This window comes from Nannospalax galili, unplaced genomic scaffold (assembly GCF_000622305.1).
Source record: "Nannospalax galili isolate Female #2095 unplaced genomic scaffold, S.galili_v1.0 scaffold161, whole genome shotgun sequence".
In the NCBI taxonomy this organism is placed as follows: domain Eukaryota; kingdom Metazoa; phylum Chordata; class Mammalia; order Rodentia; family Spalacidae; genus Nannospalax; species Nannospalax galili.
In genome coordinates, this window is record NW_008348586.1 from 6,632,888 (window position 1) to 6,639,657 (window position 6,770).

Genomic DNA, 6,770 nt, shown 5'->3' on the forward strand with positions numbered 1-6,770 from the left:
TGCCGGGATTAAAGGAAGGTATCATCATACCCATACCTGGCTCACGATAAGCATTTCTATGTATGCTACTGTTGCAAATTCAATGTGCCATTGAGGTTGAGGAAGAATAAAATTGCCTCTAACAAAAAAGGTCAGGGAAATTTTGAAGTACTTTTTTAAACAGCACTTTTTAAAAGTACTTGATGAAGTACTTTTTAAAAAAGATGTATTAAGGTAAAATTGAAATACAAAGAACTTACATCTGCACAAATAGGTTAGATATATGTAAAGAGCCATGATTCTATAAGCACAATAATGACAATGTATAAAATGCTGACTATGACATTTTTAACCTAGGTTTGAGGGCAAAGATAATTGGATTTGCAGAGATCAGATGACAAAAACAGGGGTGTATTGGGTATAAATGCATAAATAAGGCAGAGAAAAATAGCTCCATCTATTCAACTATACAACTATAGCTTGAACAAGATGAGTAGAGGTGGGAACAGAAATACATATTGAATCCAGGACATGAGGAAATGTAGCAGAATGATCAAAGAACAGCTTTTCACCTAGGGAAAATATTGGTGATAACTGTGTGAGACTTGTAATAACCTATCAACAGTTTTAAAAGTTGGAGAAACTAAAGGCTATGAATTACATATTATTTTTTTCAGTATAGTCGATGTATATCTCACAGTGGAAATAGAGAAAACTCCAGTTCAAAGGATGTTATGAGGGAACATTAAATTAATTTAATGTAGAAGTGGTAATATTAAAATCTGGGAGTGTGTTTTAAAGTATTGTCTTATATGGTTTCTTTAATGAGTTCTTACTGTGTCTCAGACAATGCAGACTTTGAAGCTGGAGAAACAGAGAACACTGTGGGACACAGAAAGGGTATACAGCAGGTGGAAGGTGAGTTTTTATAGTGGAAGCTATTTCTGTTTGATTGAGATGCTGAGGAGTAGAAATAATGAAGAGCTAGAGGGTTATTAAATGTGTAAAGGAAAATATCCATAAAAACATACGGAATTATTGACAGAAGAGGAAACAAAAGAATATTAAAGGAATATATATATATTTACTAAAGCACATGATGACTTGCTTATATGAATTTGCTGAGCTGTACAGAACACAACAGTAGTCAGGACCAAAGATAGAAAGCCAATGACGTAGATTATCATAAAGGTCTTTATGGATCACTGGAGAACAGAAGGCACAGCAGGCCGCACTCCAGATAAGCATTGTCCTTTGAGGAAAATGCACAGAAGAATGTGGAGAGAGGAGTGATGCATTCTTCCCTAAATGCACTAAAGCGATATAATACACAAAACATTTATTTCCAAGGGAAAGAAAATTTCAAGGAAAATTTAATTGTCAACAACTTTGTGAATCGTCAATAATATCTAGCAAAATTATAGAGGTCAAAGCTCATTGGTATACAAGGAAGACCATTTATTCTTAGGAAGGTTTGGGTTCTGTGCATTTTCCTGATTTTTGTATTATCACTGTTATTTTAATAGACAAACCATAACATTTTGACATGTTCATACTCTATGGAATGATTCAAACAAGTCAATTAACACATGTATCATCTTATTTGCATAACACCTATTTACTTCTTATATCGAAACATCTAAAATTTAATTTCAGTTTATTTTTACTTAATTTTTAAGTCTTTGATAATTTCATACACAAATATTGAATTTTGGACATTTACAGATCCATTTCACTCTCTCATAGTTCTCTCTCTCCAGTTGAAATCCTTCTTCTTCTCACAAGCCCGTTATATTTGATGTCTTTTTTTAGTCCACTGAGTTTAATTATGGTCACTTGCATGGATGCTGGCTGGAAGTGCAAGACTATTTACTGGAACATGGGCAACTTATCACTGGCTACACCACTAAAGAAAATGATGCCAGGTCCCCAACACCCATTAACTGCTTTTAGTCTCTCAGTGAGGGTTTGTACCTCATAAGCACTCCCTCATATGTGATGATGTGGTGATGAACTCAGTCTCTTACAGGTCTTGTGTAGGTAACCACAACTGCATTGAGGTCATGAGTACAATGACCATAGATACCCACTTGCAGAAGACACCACACACTAGTGTTGCAAGTAATTAAGAAATCAACCTGGACATAATACATGGTAGGAGCGAGTTAAGGCGGCTGGTACCCTGGGCTGTGAGGCACTTGGGTACTCAGAGGTCTCTGCTGCCTCTGTTTCTTTAACGTGAGAAGAAGTGATGCAAAGGGGTGGAAAATGGCAGAGCTGCAGATGTTACCGGGGAGAAGCTCCTGTCTGGCAAGAAGGCTCTGATAGAGAGTTAACCAGAACCTGACCCGGGTGGCAAGCTACTGTGAAAACAACTATGTACGGGCTACAGAAAAGAGAAAAAACTCTAGAAGAGACCAAAGTGTATACAACCAAATCTAGCTAGTGTTGCTTGTCAAATAAACACACTGGCTTACAAAGTTCTCATTGCTGGACGTCCAAGCCTCTCAGCTTCGGAGAAACAAATTCCATCAATTCCATCAATTCCATCTCACAGACTGTGGGTATTCATGAAGAAAAAGTGACTGGAAGAGAGACTGGTGTTTTTACAACAAATAAGAGTACACCTAGAAATTACAAAATAATAGCACCTGCAAATATGGAGCACCCTGTAAAGTACATTCAGAAGCCTACTAACTATGCAGTTCTGGATGAAGTGGGCCATGGAATTAAGCTTGGAAATAACCAGCCTGCAAGAACCAGCACGTTGTTGAAACCAAATTCTCCTACTCAGAAGTCATTGAGTCCTCCTCTGTTAGGTTGAAGACTGTGGTACAGAATATTCCTTATAAAACCCTAGAACCTGTTAAACCCCCAACAGTTCCTAGTGACTACACAACTAGTCCCACAAGCTTGGAAGTCAAGCATAGTGCAAGCAGGATGGGTTCTTTAAGTCAGAGCCCCGGGACACATAGTGGAAGCAGTGGAGGAAGTGGGAGTCGAGACAACAGTGGCCGCAGTAGCATTGGTGTTTCCATTGCTGTGACTCCATCTCCCCCACCACTGTCGGTCCAGCCCCTGACTCAGCTCCTGGTTCCCACTATGGCAGAAGAACCAGAGAGATTTCTTGACACAACTCTCCCATTTCTTGGACATCTTCTGGTGGATACAGATGAACACCCTCTGTGACTGCCCAATTTTCTGCTCAGCCTCATGTTGATGGAGGTCCACGCTAGACTCAGAATTCAAAAGCTGATCTCAACTCTGCCACCAGGACATGTTTGATGACTCTCACCTCCACCAGCACCTCCGCGTGTGGATTATGAAGATGAGGAAGCTGCTATAGTTCAGTACAGTGATCCCTACGCAGATGGGGATCCAGCATGGGCCCTCAAGAACTATATTGAGAAAGTTGTTGCAATATACTACTACTCAAAACACAAGGATAATGAGCCGTCATTTAAGGAGGGTGCAATCATCTCTGCTATAAAGAAGAATGAGGACTGCTGATTTGAAGGAGACTGTAATCACATGACTGGACTCTTCCCTGGGAACTATGTTGACTCAATCATGCACTAAACTGATAAGGGTTATTTTTTTCTCTTTTCTTTTTTCTTTCTTTCTCTTTCTTTCTTTCTTTTCTTTTCACATAGGTTCTTATGACTCAGTCATACTGTGGAACTATATGGTTAATATTCTTAGGTCATGCTGTTTGGTATATTTGAATGTCTACCTGTAAGCATAAATCTGAGACAGTTGTATACTGTTGAATACCAGTTTATGTAAGAGGCTTCCTATAATTGATTATGCTTCTGTACTTACACATTGATAACTTATGACCAGCCTAAATATTCTTGGTATATGGGATGCTATATTTAAAAAATCATGACTCAGCAATGTACCATTACATGCTTCAGTGTAGCATGGTTACTAACACTGTGTCAGACTAGTATTAAAATAAGAATACTTAACTGCTGATGATGGTCATATTTTTTGTTTAAATTTTCATTGTAAAAAGATATTGTGTTTAAAGCATTCATATAATTTTATGTATTGAAATATACTTAATGATTCCAAAATGCTTTCAATTTGTATAACACTGACCTGAGTATCCATACTTACTTGAATCTTTATGGTCTCCATGTGAAACAAAGGATTATCTGTAATGTTGCAATTTGTACCTAGGTCTTTTTAATGAGTGAAATTTACATTATAAATTTTCTATTCCTAAGTATATAAGTGAACAAAAAAGGAAAGAAAGAGAGAGAGAGAGAAAGGAAGAAAGAAAGAGAGAGAGAGAGAAAGAAATCAACCTGGATCTGTGCTGAAAATTTCTTCCTTGATGGCTAGTTTTGACACAGCCAGAAGGTGCTATACAAGCTGGTGACAGAAAAGTCATCAATGGTCATACTCAGCTATAGAGCTCACAAGTTACAATAACCACCTGCCTTGTAAGATATATACACAAGTACAATTTTTTATTGGATTTGAGGCCTGTTCCACAGAACTCATTCCAGGATAGCACTATAAACCTGGGCAAGACCCTTGGCCAGAAAGATCAGGCCATAAGGGAAATTCCACTACTGTTATTTTGCTAAATGGACAGAGTATCAAACTGCCTTTTAAATACTTATGTGTATACTCAAGAGTAGTGTTCCTCTTAGCCTTTTTCAAAGAAGCTGTTTTTTACAAGAGATTGTCACTTAATGCAGAGAGTCACAACTGGTCAAAGTGCAGAGAATTAGTGATTGTGGAGTGATAGACCCTAAACAAAACATTTACATCACTCTCTTCAAGCCGCAGTGGACAATAAGGATGAGGGAATAGAAAGAATGTGGGAGCCAAAGATAGGGAAGGTATGTTGGTATTAACTTATTGTTGTGGGTGTTGATGGTCCTTTGTACACAGGTGTGCATGCATGTGGGAGCCAGAGGACAACTTTCCATGTCATTGCTGAGATGCTGGTCACCTTTGTTCCTTTTGAGACAGAGGTTGTCAATGGCCTGTAACTCACTGGTTTAGGCTGTCTGGCCAGAGAGCTCCATGAATCCATTTGTCTCTGTCTCCCCAGTTCTGGGATGATAAGCATATACAAAGCATGCCCAGTTTTTTTTGTTTATTTGTTTTGTTTTGTTTTTTGGTGTGGGTTCTGGGGATGGAACTCAAGTCCTTGTACTCTTGAAGTAAGTAATTTACCAACCAAGAATCTCTCTAATCACAGAATTTATTATTTTAGTTATATAGAAACACACACATTTTCATTCACTGCACATTGACCAGTTGTGTTTTTCTATTTTAATCACAATCTGTTGCATAAAGAAATCTCTCTGGTGAGACCTGAGAAATTCATTAGTCTATGAGCATAACAATAAGTCATTAGGGGTCCATTTAATACAAAGCTATTTAATAGAATAGTATTAGATTCTCCCCTGCTCCCTGTGTTCTTTTTAAGCCTCAGGTTCCTAAGCCTGATATCAATGTCAGGTATGGATGGACTCTATTTTATGAAGCAATGGTTCACCCATTGCAGAGCAGATGGTTGCACCCATAATATTTATGCCACGATTGCCCAGTGGTCATATCTTGCCAGGCCAGTTGTTATTACAGTTCACAGGATTCACAGTTGGGTAGGGATAATGATTATTTTTCTCCTTCTGATAGCAAGCATAGCGCTTTCCAGCACTATGGATGCTAGTCAGTTGAGATGAGGCTCTCTGAAGTCAGCAGCATCTTGATCAAATAATGCTAATTTTAAGTGCTTGGATAGTTAAACAGTTAAGACCAGAATGCAGGTGTCCTGATATCTATGCTTGTGTCTACTTCACCATATCATACTTATCCCTTGGTTGGATTATTTGGTTTAAGCACTGAACAAATGAATGTACCTAGGGTTCTATTGGGATTTAAAAAGTGCATAACAGGAAGGCATATGTAGAAGACTGAAAATGCTTTCAATTAAAGAAAAACCCAGACCCCAGAACTGAATCACTCTTGCTTCAATGTGACAGACCAGATTTTATGCATTTTCCAGCATTTTTATTCTCACTTATATTAAAATTTATCTAAATAACCCAATTTTCCAGTTGAAATTGTGCCAGATTTGGTGCAGAGAGCTCTGAGAAAACTTTTTCACTCTGAATCAAAGGGCACCGGAGTAACTGGCTGGGTGCTGTTCTTCCTCTCACTTTTCTCTCCTGAATGCAGTGGGAGAACTAGCACTGCTGAAGCTCGTGTGAATGTGAGAAATCCTGTCACCCCTTTAAGCTTAATCAAGTAAATGAGGAGCTCCCTTGATCTTTGACATTTTGATTAATGTAGATAAACAAACTTCAGTTTGTTTAAATTGTGATAACCTAAGTTTTGGATATTATTGGAATTGTTCAGATACTAACATGTTTCTAACAGAAGAAAATTTTCTACTGAGTTTTCATTTTTCCAAATGGAAACCATACTATGACTAGTTGTTCTAGAGGTATGTTGTGTTAATAAGTTCTATAAAAGCAAAGGTCACCCTAGGGCTAGAGAGATGGCTCAGTGGTTAAGAGTACTGGCTGCTCTTGCAGAGGACCTAGGTTTAGTTCCCATCATTCATATGGTGGCTAACATCCATCCATAACTCCAGTTCCAAGAGATCTGATACCGTCTGGGAGCATTGCATGACACTGGTATACTTGCATACACACAAACAAAACACTCATACGTATGAAATAAAAATCAATCAATCAATCAATTAATTAATAACATTTTATAAAAGAAAAAGCCACCCAATATCACTGTCACCTGTTTTTGTT

The 6,770-nt window shown here is 37.9% G+C and overlaps 1 pseudogene across 1 annotated transcript; it reads left to right on the forward strand.

Annotated features, from left to right (window-relative positions):
- Positions 1–828: 828 nt before the first annotated feature.
- LOC103744075 lies at positions 829–6,256 on the forward strand (annotated as a pseudogene). The gene is made up of 4 exons (XR_001872749.1): positions 829–897; positions 2,308–3,118; positions 3,272–3,568; positions 6,063–6,256. The product of XR_001872749.1 is annotated as an abl interactor 1-like (transcript).
- Positions 6,257–6,770: the final 514 nt, after the last annotated feature.